The following is a 21454-nucleotide window of genomic DNA, read 5'->3' on the forward strand; positions in this document are numbered from 1 at the left end:
CAACTTCTGCTGCTCAGACGGAAGAAAACAATATTGAAATCAATAAAACATAATCAAATGGATGCCTAGTGTGCACGCTGCTGCAGATAACAAGGTGTCATTCATTAAAGCATTTAAGGTGCCACACTATTTTTTTTCCAGTGCATCAACTAAACTGCTTCCAAAAATATACAAATTAAAAGAAAAAAAGGAAATCAATAAGTCAAATGCTAATAACAGCTGTGATACTGTATAGGCTCCTCGCCCCTTGGATTCTTTTTTTTCATGGACAAATTTTGCTCTTCAATGGTGAATGAGCCTCAATTGTGAACCAGAACCCCAATGTGATAAGTGCTGTACAAACACAGAATAAATTTGACATTGGGAATTATAACATTCAAAAACCAGTAGAACACTTCAATCTCCCTGGTCATTCAAGAACAGATTTAAAAGTGGCACTTCTTCAACAACAACAACAAAACCTTCAAAAACGGACTCTCACGAGAAATTGCAGAACTGGAATTAATTTGCAAACTGGACACCATCAAATTAGGCCTGAATAAAGACTGGGAGTGGATGGGTCACTAAAAAAAACTAAATGAATTTGTTAGTCTCTAAGGTGCCACAAGTACTAATTTCCCCTTGCCACATACTCACACCTTCTTGTCAACTGTTTGAAATGGGCCACCCTGTTTACATTGGCCTCATTAACACTACAAAACTGATTTCCTCTCCTGCTTGTAAACTGAGAATTGCCTACTTCCAACTTAAATTGAATTGGCTTGTTAACACTGATCTCCGACTTGGAAAGGCAACTTCCATCTTCTCATATGCTGTGTATTTATACCTCCCTACTGTATGTTCCACTCCATGCATCTGATGAAGTGGGTTTTAGCCCACAAAAGCTTATGCCCAAATAAATTTGTTAGTCTCTAAAGTGCCACGAGGATGCCTCGTTGTTTTTACAGAATAAAAACACAGTCTCTGCCCAAACTGCTTACCTTATAAGAATATGACAAGAGACAACAAATGGATACAGATAGATAGTACAAGGAAACAATGAGACAATATCAGTCAGCAAGAGTTGGCACCACTGAGCTGCCTGCAAAACAGCTAACAAAACTCTCAAATTTGATTTGCTGAAGAAATTCAAATATTTCTCCACATGCAGATTGTGACTGGTTTGATGCTGTTGTTAGCAAGTCGGCCTGTTTATGGTTTGTGGCAGAAGTTACATGGTGTCCTTTCTGATAGTCGATTGGATGGCTTGTGTAACTAACCTGAATGACACACATGGCCAGTTTTATGCAGTTTGAGTTTGGTCAATGTTCTGGCTGAAAATGTGCATGGTGCTAGTGAAATTCACACACTCAGGTCTTTTCAGAAAGGTGGAGAACCTAGTTGGATTCAGAATGTCAGGAGATATTTTCCCATTCTTAGTTCTGATTTCCAGAACAGCCAGGGAGAATATTGTACTTTCTTCTACAAATCAAAGAGCCTGACAGGAAGACAAATGATGGAGATGGGATGTAAAGATGGCCATGTGCCCTCCAAACTTTGCAGCCACAAAAAACTCTTTCAAAAGGAACTGGAACTGGCAGCAAAGAACATGGGAACCCTACCCTCATGCAACTACTCTAAAGCAAGAAATGGCTACGTAACCCCTGCAGAGAAAATTACAAATATTCAGCCTTATCCAACTACAGTTGGAGTCTATAATAAATCAGACTCATAATAAAGTATGAGTAAAAGACAGGCAGAAATCATTGCTGCACAAATATAAACGCTCAGTTATGTTTCAGTGCTGCAGGTTCCACGCTCAGTGAAAAGCTGCATGAGCAGATGAAAGTGCGAGCTTCATACCCCATATCTAATTCCCAGGACCCTTTTTGTATTTTGAAGGCGGGCAGTGACCAACAATTTTCAAAACTGCAGAGAAGAGGTACAACCACTCCACTTTGAAAACAGCTCTGTAGGGTAATAGAATCAGAGGAAATATTTAAAAAGGATTCTTATTTATTCAGTCTCTTTACTTTGACTCCTCTAGTTCAAGTGGCTGCTGCGATAGAAATATACAAGAGGTATCTTTATGCTTCAGGGCACTAGCCATCCACTGACTGCCTGAGGCTAGGAAGAAGCTTCTCTTATAGGCAGATTGTTCCATAATTGTCCATGATGGGGGTCTTACACCTGGTCTGAAAAAATCTGGTAATAGCCACTGTGGGAGACAGAAATCCTGGACAAATAACTTTTCTGAACCAGTATGGCAGCTACCTATGTTCTTCAGTCAATTACATTGACTTTTACCACTTGTGAATGGCACAACATGTGTTACTTGTAAGTAAGAGGCAGAAATATAATGTATGGCTTAAGGTTTTAATAACTGCTTGAGTTTGTAACCTACTAGGCAATCAGTTCGCCCCATGCTGTAGTAAAATGACAATGCTGGACAGATCTTGTTGGCAGGGTGGCTAAACGTCACATGACCACCTGTTTTCAGCATATCCTTTTTTATTTTGTAGTATCCAATTTACTGTAGTATTAGCTTTATAGTACTCAGTGAATGAATTATTTCTCTATGGTCCCACAACCATTATGTTTAATGTCAATTTTCATTCAACACTGAAATGTAACTTCTGCATACAGTCAAAGCCCATCATGCTTTGCACTTATCCTAACTTTAAAAAATATTGTTCTTCTCTCAAAGTACAGCAAAATGAAAGCTCAATTTTCAAATATGCTTGTAAAACTACACTTATAAGGTATGAACAAGTAAATTGGGTACTTAGGTGGACAAATACCTGTTTACAGGGTGCATGTGACTAATGTGTGGGTGCAATTTTCGTAGTATGTTTGAAAATTGGGCACTAAAAATCACATATGATCCTAATTATAATAGTCCTTGGATAAAATGTTCAAAAGCACCTAAGTGACCTAGGAGCCTAAATCTTTTGGATTTAGGTTCCTAAGTCACTTAGGTGCTTTTGAATATTTTATTCCTAATCATGAGAACTGAGAAGAGTGTAATTAGTTTCCATATTTAATAGAGGAATTGTGATGTCTGCTTCAAATTTTCTTATTTATTACTTGAATGACAGGAATGCCTAAAAGTCCCTATGGAGACTAGGGCTCCATAGGCATTTGTAGGCATTGTACAAACACGCAGTAACCCAGTCTAAATGGACAAAGCAAATGGTGGAAGGGGGAACAGAAGCAGAGAGGGGGAATGACTTGCCCAAGGTCACACAGCAGGTCAGTGGCAGAGGTGGAAATAGAATCCAGGTGTCCTGAATTCCTGTCCAATGCCCTCTCTTGTAGACCACACTGCCTCTGCCTCTGCACACTCCTTCTGTCTTCAAACGGTGCATGCAATGGCTGGAAAAACCTGTTGATCTGTACGGTACCGTACAAGGGGGGGAATCTGAACACTTTGTACTCAGCAGCGAGCAGCCCAGTGCTATTAAGTAGGCTTTAAATTTATTTTTAAATGTATAACAAGGCTCCTACTGTGGAGCCTCTGTTTATTAAGACTGCTTACTTGTCTGTCTTGGAATTTGAGGTTATTGCTGTTCACACATTAAGCTTCTGTATCCTGCACACCCTGCTACGCTTACGGACAACTTTTGTGAGTAGCATGGGATACCTTTCGATAAGTGCCCTTCTGTCTGCCATATCAAGTTCAGCACTTCCATTATGGTCATGTAGTATGTCACGGATGACTGGGCTGAGCTCAACAGAAGGAGGATAAGAGGGCAGAGGGGAGTTCTGCTGGTAGAGCAATCTCCATGAAGAACTGTAGTCCAGGAATGAGGTTTGTAGCACGCCCAAATTTGTTATTATTCCAGACATGCCAGAAATTCCATATTTTCTCGCAGGTATTTAGAGAAATTGGGGGTATCTAGGTGAAGAGCTTGAGATTAAGGCCCATATCTGGCAAATGTTCATGCACCTGAATCATCCCTGTGATTTTTCACACAGAAAGTGAAGCACGTGCATAAATGTTTACAGGACTGGTATCTAAAGAATAATTGGATGATTCCTCGTGAGTGGGGTTGGGGTTTCTTCTTTTACAGTTCGTGTTTATGCCATTTGAAAGTTTGAAGGAAACATATGCCGTGATAACCGTTAATTAAATAATTTATATTTTGTGAGGCACCTATACCTATAGATAGGTGCTATCTGATGAATTTGAAGTTTGATTTATTTAATTTAATTTGCTTAGTGATTGTTGCTTTTTAGTGCATTTGAGAAGGCAATAATTATCTGGCTTGATAGATAAAATATATTTTTCATGTTCTGTCTCCATTTTCCCAGAAACATAGAAGTGCAAAAATTCATGGAACTGTATCACTTTGGGGGAGGAAGGAGGAAGCTCTCCTTTAACTTGAGTGACTTTTTCATGCTTTTTATTATTTAATAAAATATAATTTTTAAATTTACACAATTGAGTCGTAAAATACTTATGATCACTTACTGCTCTCGTAATCTCCAAGAGCATAGGTATATCATTAAGACCCTGATTGTGCACATGGCATGATTATACAGATATGAGTAGTCCCATTGAAATTAATATGCCCATAACTAAGTTTTTGCAGGATAATAGCTTATTTTTATTAAAAAAAAAAGTTCTAATACAAACCAATAGTAATAGTGTTAAGTGAAGACGTAATAGGAGAATGCAATTTTGAAGATTAAGGGTGAGATCTTCACCAATGAGCTTGCTCTTTTTCTTCAGTTAAAAGGGCCAGAATGACCTAGAAGGGCCCTAAAAACCCATATCCTGTTGTAGGAAGAATCCCCTGATGCAGGCACTGCTGAAGACAGCCATAAGGCTGCTCCCTGAGGATCCCCTTGGCCAGCTCTAGTGGGTGTGCTGGAAGAGGCAGATGTGGCAGGGACAGGACCCAGGATGCAGCATGATGGAGATTCTGAGGAGACCTGCTGCAAGTAGCCCATTCTCCCCCTGGGTTGAAAGTTCTGTGCTGTGCCTCTAAGGATCTCAATAGCTAAATCTCAATTAACTGGAGCATTTAATATGGCAGATTTTTTTTCATACAGTTCAATACTAGCAAGATTAACCCAATTTCAAGAATCTGTACAGCACTAGAATTCATACGGTGGTTTTTGCCTATCAAGTTCTTTAGATGTTATTACATCACTTCTAATTAATGCTCCAGCTAAAGACTTAATACTTTCAATTTGAGTTTTCAATTCAAGAATCTTATCAAGGTGTCTTCTGAATTGTTTGACTACTGTTGGTTCTGTTCATTGCTTAAAATTTATCATTGGCTTTTTCAGATTGTTAATGGCTGTGTTAAATGACAACAGCCAGGAACGGAATACTGATTGCTGCAGCATCCCATGGTGCCCTTAGATGGCCCTCATTACCATAGTATCTGAGCCCCTACCACAACTGTTAATGTATTTTATTCTCCCATATCCTGGTAAAGTAGAGAAATTTGTTATCCCTATTTTATGGATGGGAAAGCAAGGCACAGGGTAGATTAAGCTAAAGATCATATACTAAACACATGGCTCAGGAGATAAAAAACACAAGTTTCTTGAGCTTCACACAGTCCAGAGCCCTAGCTACTAAGCCATGATTCCTACTATAACTTTTTGGATTTTTTAAAATGTTATCCTACAGAAAATTTAAAGTTTGTGGTAAAACAAAGAAATGAACAAACTAAAAAATCCAGACAATTTTCATCAAACACTGAAAAATTGACAACCCCTTCTCTTAAAAAAAAACAACAAAAAAAAACCAAAAACAACAACAACAAAACAAACAAACAAAAAAACAGGCAAAAACATTCAGCTGAAAACCCGATTTTTGTAGATGCCACCAATAGTGGTGCCTGATGGGAGTTACTGTCCAGGTGCCTCCTAGATCCCTCCTCTGTAGACCAAGTTTCCCAGACGTATGATAGTGTGTACCATTTTCTTATGTACCCTCCACTGGGGATTAAAAGATCTATGAAATTTGCCTACGGTGTTGTGGTACACAGCCTCTCTGAATCAGTAGGGAACCCAAAAATATTTTAAGTTGGCATTCAGTTATATATATCACATTTAGCTAAATCTTTTTCATATGATGTGGCACTAAACGCACTACCTACAACTGTAAACTTAGCACCTTTCCCATGTAACTCAGTTCATAGAAGTCTAAGTAAAGATCAATGAACCAAGTGTTTAGAAGGTAGCCAATTTAATTGCTGTAATTGTATGATTTAGATGAAGAATAAATCTGCTAATGATACTGTAATATTAAATGCTCAGCTTGGTTATCAAAAGTCAATTAAGATGTAATTGTAAAGCAGCAATCCACAAATAATGAGTGAAATACTTCCTTTTGAGCAGGATGTTGACAGAAACAAAATAGGATAACCTTATTACATTTTAGCACTTGCTTCAATAATATAAAAATATGTAGTCAACATTTCATCCTATGGCAGTTCATCATGCACAGTTCAGATTTCCCCTTGTATTCCCAATTCAAAATGGTGAGAGCAGAAGGATTAAGAAGGAAAAGAGTATTGAATAGTCATGTGATATTCCTTTCCTGTACCCTTTGTCTGTCTTGGTGTGATTTTCAATGCACTCAATGGCCTTAGCCCAGAAGAGCCTCTTGGATGAAGACCGTGGTCAACAACTTTACTCCTCTGGCAAAAACAGATCTCCTTAACATAAGGATAAAGCTCATCTGTAGGTGAGACAGAGCTCTCGAGGGAGCTGCTTTCAGACTGGGGAATGAACTCCCCCAGGAACTAAGGACCATCACAAACTTCACCACCTTCCAGCCTAAGTGCGAGGCACATTTCTTTGATCGGCTTTCTCTAATATTAACACAGGGCAGTGTGTACATTATATATATATATATTGTGATGGGGCAAGGCCAGATGGCTACAGTAAAGTAGTGAGGAACAGATATGTTAGCCCCAGGCTAAACAAATCCCTGGTACCATGGTAACCAAATGGCAGTTGCTACAGGTTAATCGAGACACCTGTGGCCAAGATCCTTCTAGAAGGCAGTGGAGATAGCTACATTGATTGGGACACCTGAAGCCAATCAAGGGCTGGCTGGAACTAGTTAAAAGCCTCCTAGTTAGTCAGTGAGGCATGCGTGTGAGGAGCTGGGAGCAAGAGGTGCAAGGAGCTGAGAGTGAGAAGGTGCGCTGCTGGAGGACTGAGGAGTACAAGCATTATTAGACACCAGGAGGAAGGTCCTGTGGTGAGGATAAAGAAGGTGTTTGGAGGAGGCCCTGGGGAAGTAGCCCAGGGAGTTGTAGCTGTCATGCAGCTGTTACAGGAGGCACTATAGACAGCTGCAATCCACAGGGCCCTGGGCCGGAACCTGGAGTAGAGGGCGGGCCTGGGTTCGCCCAAACCTCCCAACTCCTGATCACAAACAGGAGGAGTTGACCCAGACTGTGGGTTTCACCAGAGGGGAAGATCACTGAGGTGAGCAAATCCGCCAATAAGCACAGGACCCACCAAGGTAGAGGAGGAACTTTGCCACTATATATATGTGTGTATGTATATATATATGTGTGTGTGTGTGTATATAAAGGAAAACCCTACCAAAACAGAACATTCCACTGTACACATAGTTCTCTGCTGGGGAGTGGATGAGAGAAATAATGAACCATATGTGATAGACATTAGTCATGTCACTTAATGCACTACTGGACTGCCCTCAGATGCCACAGTGATGAGGGGAAGATAACAGCCTGTATAGAATAGAATATTTACATTGTAAACTCCTTGGGGCAGGGACTCTCTACTACTGTGCCTATACAGTGGCAAGCACAATGGAGCTTCAATCTTGGTTGAACTCTTAGATATCATAGAAGATTAGGGTTAGAAGAGACCTCAGGAGGTCATCTAGTCCAACCCCTGCTCAAAACAGGACCAACCCCAACTAAATCATCCCAGCCAGAGCTTTGTCAAGCCAGGCCTTAAAAACCTCTAAGGATGGAGGTTCCACCACCTCTCTAGGTATTCCATTCCAGTGCTTCACCACCCTCCCAGTGAAATAGTTTTTCCTAATATCCAACCTAGACTTCCCCCACTGCAACTTGAGACCATTGCTCCTTGTTCTGTCATCTCCTACCACTGAAAACAACCTAGCTCCATCCTCTTTGGAACTCCCCTTCAGGCAGTTGAAGGCTGCTATAAAATCCCCTCCTTACTCTTCTCTTCTGCAGACTAAATAAGCCCAGTTTCCTCAGCCTCTCCTGATAAGTCATGTGCTCCAGCCCCCTAATCATTTTCGTTGCCCTCCGCTGGACTCTCTCCAATTTATCCACATCCTTTCTGAAGTGGGGGGCCCAACTGGATTCAGTACTCCAGATGTGGACTCACCAGTGCCGAATAGAGGGGAATAATCACTTCCCTTGATCTGCTGGCAATGCTCCTACTAATACAGTTCAATATGCCGTTAGCCTTCCTGGCAACAAGGGCACACTGTTGACTCATATCCAGTGTCTCATCCACTGTAATCCCCAGGTCCTTTTCTGCAGAACTGCTGCTTAGCCAGTCAGTCCCCAGCCTGTAGCAGTGCATGACTCTGCACTTGTCCTTGTTGAACCTCATCAGATTTCTTTTGTCCCAATCTTCCAATTTGTCTAGGTCACTCTGGACCCTATCCCTACCATCTAGCATATCTACCTCTCCGCCCAGCTTAGTGTCATCCATGAACTTGCTGAGGGCGCAATCCATCCCATCATCTAGATCATTAACAAAGATGTTGATCAAGACCGACCCCTGGAGCACTCCACTTGATATCAGTTGCCAACTAGACATGAAGCAGTTGATCGTTACCCGTTGAGCCCGACAATCTAGCCAGCTTTCTATCCACCTTATAGTCTATTCATCCAATCCATACTTTTTTAACATGCTGGCAAGAATACTGTGGGAGACCATATCAAAAGCTTTGTTAAAGTCAAGATATATCATGTCCACCACTTTCCGCATATTCACAGAGCCAATTATCTCATCATAGAAGGCAATCAGGTTGGTCAGGCATGACTTGCCCTTGGTGAATCCATGTTGACTATTCCTGATCACCTTCCTCTCCTCCAAGTGCTTCAAAATGGATTCCTTGAGGACCTGCTCCATGATTTTTCCAGCGACTGAGGTGAGGCTGACCGGTCTGTAGTTCCCCAGATTCTCCTTCTTCCCCTTTTTAAAAGATGGGCACTATATTTGCCTTTTTCCAATCATCTGGGACCTCCTTCGTCACCAAGAGTTTTCAAAGATAATGGCCAATGGCTCTGCAATCACATCAGCCAACTCCCTCAGCACCCTTGAATGCATTAGATCTGGACCCATGGACTTGTGCATGTCCAGCTTTTCTAAATAATCCTTAACCTGTTCTTTCACTACCGAGGGCTGCTCATCTCCTCCCCATACTGTGCTGTCCAGTGCAGCAGGTACTATCATAATGAACATGATTAATTAATAGGCAATTAAAATGAGTAACTCATGGAGAGTTCATAGATGTGGCAACAAATAATAATTTGAGAATGCAGCATTTCAAGATCTTATTGAAACCCTATTTTAGGAAAACCTTTGAAAAAATCTCAATTGGACAACCTTTGGGACAGACTGCTGTTTCCCAGGTGGAGTGGGTACTGCTGTATTAATTCCAAGGGTCAAAAGAGTTAAAGATGTTAAACAGGGCAAAACAATCATAATGTTAAACAGTGTTAATGAGATTTGGGGTTTGGTATACAAAGACTTCAGCCTGCTTAGTCCTACGACAAACGCTATTTTTAAATCCTTATATTAAAGATACAGAAAAGAAGGAAAAACAGTTAAAGCACTTGAAATTTAAAGAATTCAATAAGACTTTCATTTTAACAACATCCCTTGTTCCCTTTTTCTTTAGCTGGAGAGAGTTTTAGAAGGAAAAGCCCTCTTATTTAATGGATTTTTAGATGGTGTTAAAGATGGTAATAACTGTCCTTTTGAGGAAAAGAGAAGTTAGCTGAGATGAGCTGGAGCTGTTGTTGCCACTGTTAAAGTTTAATGCTGTTTTAGCTCAGGTGGTGGTTGGGATTCAACCTGAGGTGGTAGGGGTGGTGATGTCATCTGGAGTCCTCTTTCTGGCCTGGTCAGGACATCTTTCAGGATTAGGATGACAAAGGCCTGGAGGTCCTTGGAAATGGTGGGGGTGGGAGCCATGATTGTGAAGCTTGCTTCAGTAGCTTCCATCGGTTCTTCACTATTTTCCTCCCAAAGTCTCTTTCTTCAAAGACCTAAAAGAAAGTAATGGATGGAATCGTCCATCCCCTCATTATTTTGTCCAGCAATTAGATCTACTATCTAACACACCAATTCTGACTCCTTAATTTCCGATTTTACATCTTTTTGTTTTTATCAAGCACAATTTTAACTTAGTTTTTGAGTTGTAGTAGTACACCATTTTGTTTAGACTAATTTAGTTTTTCTTTCCTACCTTTTTCATTAACATTTGTTATAGATTGTGACATATTATGAACTTTCACAGACTTTTTACAATTGAGCTTATAATTAGAGTGAATTTGTAGGCCCAATTACTCTAACAGTACGGAGGGAGGGAGGGACAAGGCTACAATTACTACATTTTCCCTTCCCTGGGAGCAAGGGATACTCCTTAATTTGCTCTCATAGGTCACATTAGTTACCCCTAAACAAGCTGGGAGGAGGTGTGGTCATAGTGTCCAACCTCTATGGCTAGCCACAGATCGGAGCCCACAGACATCCTTAAGGGATGCCTCACTGATTTTTGCAACCAATGGAAAGACAAAATATGATTATAGTTCTTGTGAAATATGATGACTTTCCTTCCTTGTTTACTTTGTAAGCTGAAACAGGACTGATCTGATTCTCTTTATTTAGAATCGGCTCCATTACTGGTTCTCATGAATGTGTCCAGTGCTTCAATGTTTGTTGCCAGCTTTAACAAAAATACTTAAAATAATAAGGATAAAATCACACTAGGACTCAGGTGAAGTTTGCTCAAGAAAGAGAGCCTGGAAAGAATGAAGCATATGAAGAACACTCATTGTCTCCCTGTCCTCTCCTTTCCATCTGTCTGTATCCACCTGTTTGCTCTTACCTTATATATTGGTTTCAGGCTCTTTGGGGCAGACCATATTTTTGTCCTGTGTTTGTACAGCACCTATACAATATGGTCCTGGTTCATGGCTGGGGCTGTAGGTCCTTCCCCCACCCGCAATGATAGAAATAATAAATCATCAGCAGCTGCTTATTGCTCCAAAATAGGTAGGAGGTGGTGATGGTCATTGTGACTGAGTAGCTAAGCAACCATGAGTTAGTTTATAAATAGAGACAATAAAGTGAGCTTTACTGCTAGACCTTGCTCTGTTGAATCATGGGATGAATTGAAAGCAGTACTGGACTTTGCAGTCTGAAGTTTTTTTTTTCTTCTCTTTTCAGTCATTCCAAAATAAATACTGATAAGCGCTATGAATCTTTTCCTAAGGATAGCCAATATAGCTTAATAAGTTTTGTATCCTACATAAGCAATTTTCTATCCTATCAAATTAGCATAATTTTAATTGAATTTTATCTTTTTTATATTTTCTAATAGGACTAAAGTATAATCATGTTAGTCTCTTTCGTATGGCATGAAAAAAGAATACTAATCAGACAAATAAAACACAGTGCAGAAATATTAAGTTTAATCAACCCTATTCAGAAAAATACTTAAGCATGAGCTTAACTTTAATCATATACTTAAGTCCCAGTTTTGCATGTGCTTAAGTGTTCTCTTGAACTGGGGTCTATGCAGGGAGGAGAAGCAGGAGATACTACCAGTCTGAAACAGCAATTACAGTCATGGGTCAATAATATGTATCTTAGAACATCCCAAACTACAGTATTTGATCTTGGCCTGTCTTTCTGACACCTCCCTGTGGATTTCTGGCCCTCCACTTTCACTCACCATAGCAAAACCAAAATGCCTCATATTTTTGCTCCAAAACTGCCTCCTCCCCTTCTTTCTCAGTCACTTCAGGACAACCCCTCCATCCTCTGTCACGCAGACCCCAAACTTGGGCACCATCTTCCACTTGGGCCTCTCTCTTGATACAGACAGTCAAGTTATGTCTAAATCTTGTTGATTCTTTCTGCAGAACATCTCTAAGATATGTCCATTCTTATCCATCCACACAGTTAAAACTTTCTTCCAGGCTCTCATCATCTCACATCTCTATTACTGCAACGTCCTCCTTTCCGACCTTGACAAATTCCACCTGGGCCCACTTTTATCCATTCAAAATACTGCACTACTGAGAATTTTCCTGGCTTGCCACTTAGACCACATCGCCTTCTCTTTGCAGCCCTCCACTGGTTCCCTTTTCTCCATCATAGCAAATACAAATTACTTGTCTTCACTTTCAAGGCCCTTCATGGCCAATCCCACCCCATCTATCTTCTCTCATATGATATCGAGAGACCAACCCCCACCTCTGTCTGGCTCATGGGCTGACCAGCCTCCATTGCCTAATTGTTACATTTTCAAACAAGCACTTTCATGCTTTCTCCCATGCTCCCCCTCATGCATGCGAGTAGCTCCCCATTAACATCTGCAAAACTAACTCTTTATCCTCCTTCAAATCCCTCCTTAAAACTCTTCTCTGCTGTGATGCCTACAAAAAACTTAACATTAAGTCTACTGGTGTGCTGAGACCAATGCCTATCTTGCTGACCAGTATTTTCCCATTATTTGCTTGTGTGCCACTGTCTGTCTGTATTAGGGTGACCAGACATCAAGGGTGAAAAAGCGGGATGGGGCTGGGGAGTAATAGGCGCCTATATAAGACAAAGTCCAAAATATTGGGAGTGTCCCTATAAAATTGGGACATCTGATCACCCTTGTCTGTATCTACCTATTGTCTCCTATTTTGTACTTTGTAAGCTCTGGAGTCAGGGACTATCTTTTTTCTCTTCTGTATGTTCAGCATATAGCACAATGGGGTCCCACTTTATGACTTGGGTTCCTAGGCACTACCACAATACAACTCATAAATATTCTACATTTCAATGGCAGGGCAAGCGGGATATGGGGAAGAGTAGATGTGGTATACACATGGTTCCTGAGTGTTGATCTTTTTTAAATTTTATATATATAATTATATAATCCATGATGCTTTGTGAAACCATAAGGGTTTTAGAATCTGCAAGGCCATTCCATTATCCTTCTTCAAGTCTCTAATATACTGAGAGGATAAGGTCTTTTGGAAGGGCTTTCCAGGATACTGTGTACAGCACCTAGCACAATGAAGACTTGATACTTGATCAGGGCCTCAGGCTGCTACCAAAAGGACCAATGATAATAAAGAACCTCTCTAGCTCGGTCAAATTCCATGATGGGTATCTGCCTGTTTAAATTCCCCCTGCAAGCTCAGTTAGATCAATATACTGGTTTTTCACTTACCATCCTATAATTTTTGTAATGTTGGTGTGCACTGATGATAAGCTTTTGTTAAGTGCAGTGGCCTTATGGTATCCTTATGCTACTCAGACCCCACCAAAATTAAAGAAAATGGCATAGAAGATTAAGAGGAGCGGTGCTCAGATTGCTTTCTTTCAGGAACCTCATCTGGAGTTCTCTAAACCGTGGTATGAATGAAGATACTTTCAACATACTCTACAACAAGAAATTCCAGAGGCATTTGTGTGCCAATCCATAAACACCACCACTCACAGGTGAAAGCTGTTTTTTCAAACACTGAAGCACACATTGTTATTGTTAAAAGTATTTTCATAGGGAAATTACAATTCCCCACTTTTTTTTGCGCAAGTAGGCTTTTCTATATTAAAGTTGACCAAAGATCGATCCTTACACTGGCAGTAGAGACTCCTCAATATAGATCATGCTACACTTCCAGTTATTTTTACATAAAGTTCTCACCTGGGACAGCAAAGAACCCTGGAGGATGAACACTGCTTCACTTAGTCCCATCCCACAATATATTGAGAAAATAGATACTATTTGTGGAGGAAAATACCATTAGTGACAGCAATGCTCCCTTCTTTGGTGAGATAGCAAAAGCATTTCTTAGCAGGGCTATAATCTGATATGCCTCTGGAAAAAATGAAAGAAATAGTCAAGACTCCTTTAGATCTTGAGGATAAGATAAGAGAACCTGAGGCTAAACTTAAACATCATTTCAGACTGTAGGATAAATCTGAGGTAGATGTTGCCATGTTGTCATTTATGCTCTGATAGAAGAAATGTCCCAAAATTCAGTATTGTATGTTCAGCTAGATATAATTATTATTTTGTAGGGAGAAAAACAAACCCGGGATCATTAGCAATACTGACTAAGGGCTATACTCCATCTGCATCGATCCCTGCAGTTAAGAATATGAAAGGAGAATTCTGCTTTTTGAGTTTTTTGTGTATGAAAAAACCCACATTATATAGCTATCTCTATGCTGATTTATAATTAAAAGCTCCACCTAATTCAGGGAATGTTTGTATTGTATTTCCAGTTTTGTCTTGGACCCAGGGCTGTGGCTTAATAAATCATCCAGTTAAACAGTTACATTTCAGTTCACTAATTCAGGTTGGATGAAACCTGGTGCTCTGGTGGGTTTGGAGCTGAAGCCTTTAAAATGTTGGTGCAGCCCTGGACTTTGATCCTACTTGGGGTCTATTATCATGCTTTTATAGAGGACTCTCTTAGTCATGTAAGAATTCTTATTTATATATAACTTTGAAGTGACTGAGTTGTTCCTTGTAAACCCTACAAATTCTGCTTAAAATGTTGGCCACTCAGCTGAGCACTCTCCATTCCTTTTCGGTTAAACCAGATAAGACTGTTGTGGTTTTAGGTTTTTCCTGTCAGCTACCACTCAGGGCTCCATGTCAGACACTTGCTTCCCACTCTTGCCTCTTGGTGTCCAGGAATATCCAGGATTTGCTGGTTTTCCTGGCTGCAAAGAAGGTTGTTTATAGAGTTCAATGGAAACAGCTTCTACATGTTCTTTGCAGATTTGGCCTGGGCACACACTTCCTCAGTTGCACCCAGTTTTGGTACATTTCCACTAGAGCTGCTACAATCTTTCTTCCTCTGGTAATTTCACTTTAGAGGATGGTGTTGAAACCAATCTAGGGGAATGTCCCCATGCCTACATCTGTCATCGGGGTTTGTTGCTAGCCCCTTAAAAAAATAACCAACTAGGAAGTGTGGGTGTAAATAGCCAAGGTATTTATTAAACCATCAACAGCTCTAAACGAGGTAAACCAAAATGAATAGGAACACAGGTAAAGCAAGGACCTCTACAACAGCTGATATAAGGTAAGTAAAGGATTGGCAGTATGCTGATTGTGACTGAGGGTAAGTTCCCTCTCCTATGATGGGACCCAGGTAAGAGAATGGAGGATCAATGGACCACTACCAGGTCTTGCAGCTCTGAGGATCCTCATGACAACAGGACAGCTCCAGACTCCGTCCAGGTAGGTGAAACTCACAGGTAAGAAGTGGACCTCAGGATCAGGTGATGACAGCTCTGCCCCAGTGATGACTTGGCTTGTTCTCCCCCTACGACATTGTGGGTGTGTGTTTGTCCTCAGTGAAAGAGTGGCAGCTGGTGACACACTCTCTGTATGCAAGTGAGAATTACCCTCCCACAACCAGATGAAAGAGTGCGGTGCTCAGCATATTCCTCTAAGGCAATCTGGAGAGCTGAGGTGTCTACTGTGCTTTCCAACAGTTGCAGCAGCAGCAGCAGCATCTCCAGACTCTGCCACTCAGAAAGGCAGCCCCTTCCCTTAGACGTGCTAGCCCTTATATGCCCTGCTCTTACTGGGCAGATCATAGATCACATGGTTTGCTTGGTTCCCCACCTTTTGGCAGAAAGGTCAGGAAACTACACCTGGGGAGGGGGAAGAAGGGCAACCAAGATGGATTCCCAGTTGTTGTTTGGGCATTTAAAGATGGTGCACCTGTGATGTTAAGCACCAAAGTTTTTCCCCTACAGTGGGACAAGGCCAATGGAGCCTCTTTCTCCCCTTATTCTTTGCTCTAGGTGTAGAACCCTTATCATAGGTCATTCATTCTTCTGTTTCCATTCTGGGCATTCACGGGGGGTAGAATCCATTCACAGCTGTTTAGCTGATGACATGCTAGTGTTTGTATCCTCTGCTTGGACACACATTCCTTTTCACAGTCCTGGGAAATCACTCTACTATCTAACTGTTTCGATCCCAAGTACACTGTTTCTGAGTTGCATTCCTGCAACTTTTATCCTTTTGGTTAATGAAATTAAATAATATCTGTTCATATGGCACCTTCTCCTTCCTTAGTGGGAAAGCTTAACCAATTAAAATGACAATATTGGCTAAAATAACTATATATCTTAGATATGCTCTGAGGATGGCATCTTACTTGGAGGGGCATGTTCTCACTTCAGTTAGCATGGCAGACATCCACACATGCACCTACCAGATCCCAAGAAGTCTAAAATAGAAAGTCTTGCGTTTCCTTCTATCAAATTCTGTAACCCTGCATGTCTGCTTCCCTCTTTAAGGCTTGGTCTACACTAAACCCCCAAATCAAACTAAGGTACGCAACTTCAGCTACGTGAATAACGTAGCTGAAGTCGACGTACCTTAGTTCGAACTTACCGCGGTCCACACCCGGCAGGCAGGCTCCCCCGTCGACTCCGCGTACTCCTCGCGGCGAGCAGGATTACCGGAGTCGACGGGGAGCACTTCTGAGTTCGATTTATCATGTCCAGATTAGACGCGATAAATCGAACCCAGAAGTTCAATTGCCTGCCGCCGAACCAGCGCGTAAGTATAGACAAGCCCTAAGAGACTATCTGAGACGAGAAAGCATATACATTCATCATGTTGGCTTCTGCAGGCCTGTATATTCAATTGCCTATCTTACCAAATGCACAAAATCCTTGAACATATCAACTCAAATCCTTTCATTCAGTGGCTTGGAGAAAGGGGAGTCTTTAGCTGTCTCACCATAGCAGACTAACTATAATAATTAATTACCATCATCCTCCAGCCCCATTTTCATGTTATATCTCTGGAATGAGAGCCAGAAAAGCTTGGGAGATACTGAGCAAAGAGACCATTATAGATGCTTGTTTGAATGGTCTTAAAATTTCCAAAGCAACAGACATACAGAGTGCTCAGTATAAAATAGCTCCTAGATTGTATATCATTCCAGCTCTCTCTATCAGTTTTGTTGCTGAACCTAGCCCAATCCATTGGAAATGCAGAGGAGATTGATTACTGTCTGGCCATAGTTTGGTTATTCCAGATCTCTCACTCCTAATACTGCAGAGGTACCACACTTAACTCCCAAGTGGCTTCCCGAGCAAGAAAGAGTGTGAGGAGGCCCTAACCACTGGTCTGTGGGATGTTGTGATATGGGTTTCTCTCCATCTCTCCTATTGAAATTGTTCCACTTTAGTTGAATAATTAAATATCATTTTCTCTCTATAGAGATCGGCATTGTTAAATCTTCTGACTAAATGCTCTTCTCTTGAACCAAAGGAAGGGAAAGCTTTCTGAGGTATGGAGACCAGCCTGGAACTCTCTTCCAGACTGACCAAAACAAAATTGCTGGGTCTGGTGTGGACAAAGTGCTGTGGGAGCTTTCCTATAACTTCCTTTAAAATACTGATCTTGGTTTTCTTTTTAATTCTTTGAGGGGTAAGTGTTGACAGTGGTAGCTTAAACAGTCTATTCCTTACAGATGTAGTGACATTCAAAGTAGCTATGTTCAGCACTGGAGAGTTGGGAGAGTCTGCTGCTGTTTTAGGTTAGCTTCCAAGTATATAGCCTTATTATGAGGTGCTATATCCTCTGTTTTATATGCTGCTTAAATATTTTGGATCAGGAGATCTGTTATTTTTTATTGCTTGGACAACCTTCAACATCTTAGCTCATGTGGGTGGATCAGCAAGTTTGTTAGATGTAGATACTTTGAGGATGTTATCCAGTAACTCAGAGACAGTAGATGGATGATTAGTTCACTAAAGTGTTCATGCCACAGTTGGTGGGTGGTAGTGTGATCTATGATGTGAAATTCACCATCAGCACTTGTTTGTGGTGTTAAGGCAGATAGGTAGGACCATACGCAGCTTTCACCACATCATAGAAGCCTTTGGAGTCTTGTTTTTCAGCAAGTACCTGCAGTTCATCCACTCTGCAGTCATTCACATATTTTGCATTTGGCAGAGCATGCTGCAAGGTACTCTATTTCTGGCCTTTTTCAACTCAGACCATGGATCAGCTAAAAGCACATCATGCACTTTCCACTTGACATCAAGAAGATTTGATATTTCAGGATCAGTGTCATTGAACCAGTCTGCACTGATTGCATTTCATATATCAAATGCAGTTCACAACAGTGTTCTAGATTGTATCACGCTGGGATACCCATTCGACAGATGCGTTATCACAGATCGTTGGAAGAGTTTCCAAAGTGGTAGTTAGCTATGTTGATGATTGTTTGCTGGTTGACAGATCTTTCAGGCAGGCAATATTTAGATACTTAACTGACTAGTTTTTATGCATTTTTTTTGACAAATAAAAAGGGAAAGCTTTGATCAGTCCAAGACGATCAGTCCAGCAATCCGCTCCATGTAATATCTGGGTCATGAGCACGTCTTGTAGATCCCGCTGTCAGAACTACACCTAGTCTATTAAATGCCAATGACATGAGCAAGGTTGTTTTATATTTGTCAGGGAGTTGGAAGACAGTGTTTGTGACAACTAATTGGTGTTTGACACACGTCAACAGCAAAAGCCAGGCATTACTGTTCATCCTGCCGATGTCATGTTTGACAAGTATGCCATGCTACATAGAATCATCACTACCAGCATGAGAGTTTAAGTCATCTACATAATCAATTTAGTTTCATGGGGAGTCAATTGGATCAGATCATTTAGTTCAGAGTAAAATTGTACCTTCACCTCACCAGGCTTAGTCATTATTGATGCCTAGGCACTGATCAGTGAAACATAATGTTCCCCTCTCAGTGGCAATCAGAGCTTCATCATTCTGGCATTTATGCTATGGGTAGGCTCTACAAATGAGAAACAAGATTCTTTCTAAGTGCAAAACTGGCTCCTGCAGCATGTAGCTCATTTTGTGGGTGTCCCTTCCACAAGAAAGTGTACCCAGCAATCTCCTCGGTCAGTTGGCCTTCTTCAGCCAATTGCATCTCACTCTATGCTGTAGTGTCAATGAAGTATCTTTCTGGCTCTTGAGCCACCAGAGTGGTCTGCGATTTGGACAATCAAGGAGTGCATGGACAGTCCATGTTGCAACAATGAGACAAAAGGAAAGTTTTTGAGGCTTAAGGTTCAACTGCATGATGAGACATCCTCCATTCATGGTAAGCTGAGTAGGGCTGTTTGGGATGAGCATTTTTTAGGGCACTGTTTCTAACTTGCTTCACAGACTGAGGCTGGCTGTGCTGTCCCTGAATAGAGCAGCTGAGTCAATCAAGATACTGCCAAACTATGGTGTCACGCCAAGTCAGCACAGAGGGACCAAAGTCTTGACCTGCTCTTGTGTAGGTTCACAACTATGACTCCCAGTAATGTCCCTCATGATCACTTTTGCTGTTTTCTCCATCACCATAGGACTTGTTGGACTGTCAAAAGCTGCTTGGAAATTAATTTAACCAACTTGCATGCCCTCTTAGCCAGTGGCAGGATAAGACTGAGACAACTGAAGCACTTGCTGGTTACAGGTTTGTTTTCGGAGTGGCCATCTCTTAAACCAGTTGCCAGCTATCAGGCTAACAAGCCTGATTTTCACAAGCAGAGACCTGTTAACAAGGGTGTTTTGGAACAGATTACCATAGGCCTTCAGGGCCACGGTAGTGACCTGGAGAGAACCGCTCACCCACCATACTTCATGCTACATGGCAATCACCTACTCACCCTGTTTTCAACATCCTATCATGTGGAGGAGCAGTTGGATTTGGGGGATGTCCCGATACCATTCCAGCTGAAACTTTCAAACACAGAGGACATCTTCTCATTTACAAGCTTTTTGAATTCCTCTAACATGTCTGGCTTCAAGAAATCTTACTGAAAGATGTCAACATTGTTACTATCTATAAGCACAAAGGCTCAAAAAGTGACTGTAGTAACTACTGTGACATCTGCTTGTTCTCTCCATGGCCAGTAATAGTCTTGCACACATCTTCTTTGACCAGCTCCTGGCCCAAATTATCAACAAAGTTCTTTCTGACTTTCTTTTTGACTTGGTCAGCTGCACTGCCTGCTAGACATTTGTTTTCTAAATTTGGATATCCAGGCAGGCAAATTTATTAACATTGTTCAGCAATTCCACAAAGGTATGGTTGGAAGAGTTAGGTGTTGATGATCATCTAAGAGACCCATTTCCGATCAAGAATGGGGTGAAGCAGTGATCCTCATTCTTAGAATTGTTAGAGGAGGCTCTCCATGGCTCTTCAAATGGCTTCTTTGTATGCTTTCATACTGGCAAACTTTTTAATCTCTCTCATCTACATGCAAATGAAGCAGGAACTGCTCCACGCCAATGACTGTGCCTTGTTGGCACACTCTGAAGCCGTTCCACATGATCTTATAAATCATTTTGCTGTGGAGGCTTGAAACTTTGGCCTTACCATCAGCTAAATGAAAACTGAGGCTACGTACCAGTCAGCTCCTCAACAACTTTACCAAGATCCAACAATAAGCTCCAAGCTGTCAAACAGTTTATCTCAGCAGTATGGTAAACAATTAAGCGACAATTGATCACAAAGTGGACGTGCGAACTAAGAAAGCTAGTGCTGCATATGGTAGCCTTTATTACTGAAATCACTTAAATGTATACCCAAATTAAAAAAAAAAAAAAAAAAAGAGAACCTCCCCCTGCTCCCCACTATGGCAGAGTAAAAGAGGCAGGTAGAGGCAAACAGGCATCCTTTAAAAATTTGAAGTCAAATCTTACTGAGGAAAATAGAAAGGAGCATAAACTCTAGCACCTCAATTGTCAAAGTATAATTAGGCAGGCCAAAAAAGAATTTGAAGAGCAACTATCAAAAGACTTAAAAACTAACAGCAAAAAGCCTGCCAGATGATCACTGGGGCTATTAGACGATCAAGGGGCTAAAGGAGCATCAAGGAAGACAAGGCCATTGCAGAGAAGGTAAATTAATTCTTTGCATTGATCTTCACTGCAGAGGATGTGAGGGAGATTCCCACACCTGAGCTATTCTTTTTAGTTGATAAATCTGAGGAACTGTCCCATATTAAGGTGTCAATGGAGGAGGTTTTGGAACAAATTGATATATTAAACAGTAATAAGTCATGAGGACCAGATGGTATTCACCTAAGAGTTCTGAAGGAACTCAAATGTGAAATTGCAGAACTACTAACTGTAGTTTGTAACCTATCATTTAAATAAGCTTATGTATCCACTGACTCAAGGATAGGTAATGTGATGCCAAT

The sequence above is a fragment of the Malaclemys terrapin genome, chromosome 1 (genome assembly GCF_027887155.1).
Source record: "Malaclemys terrapin pileata isolate rMalTer1 chromosome 1, rMalTer1.hap1, whole genome shotgun sequence".
Taxonomy (NCBI): domain Eukaryota; kingdom Metazoa; phylum Chordata; order Testudines; family Emydidae; genus Malaclemys; species Malaclemys terrapin.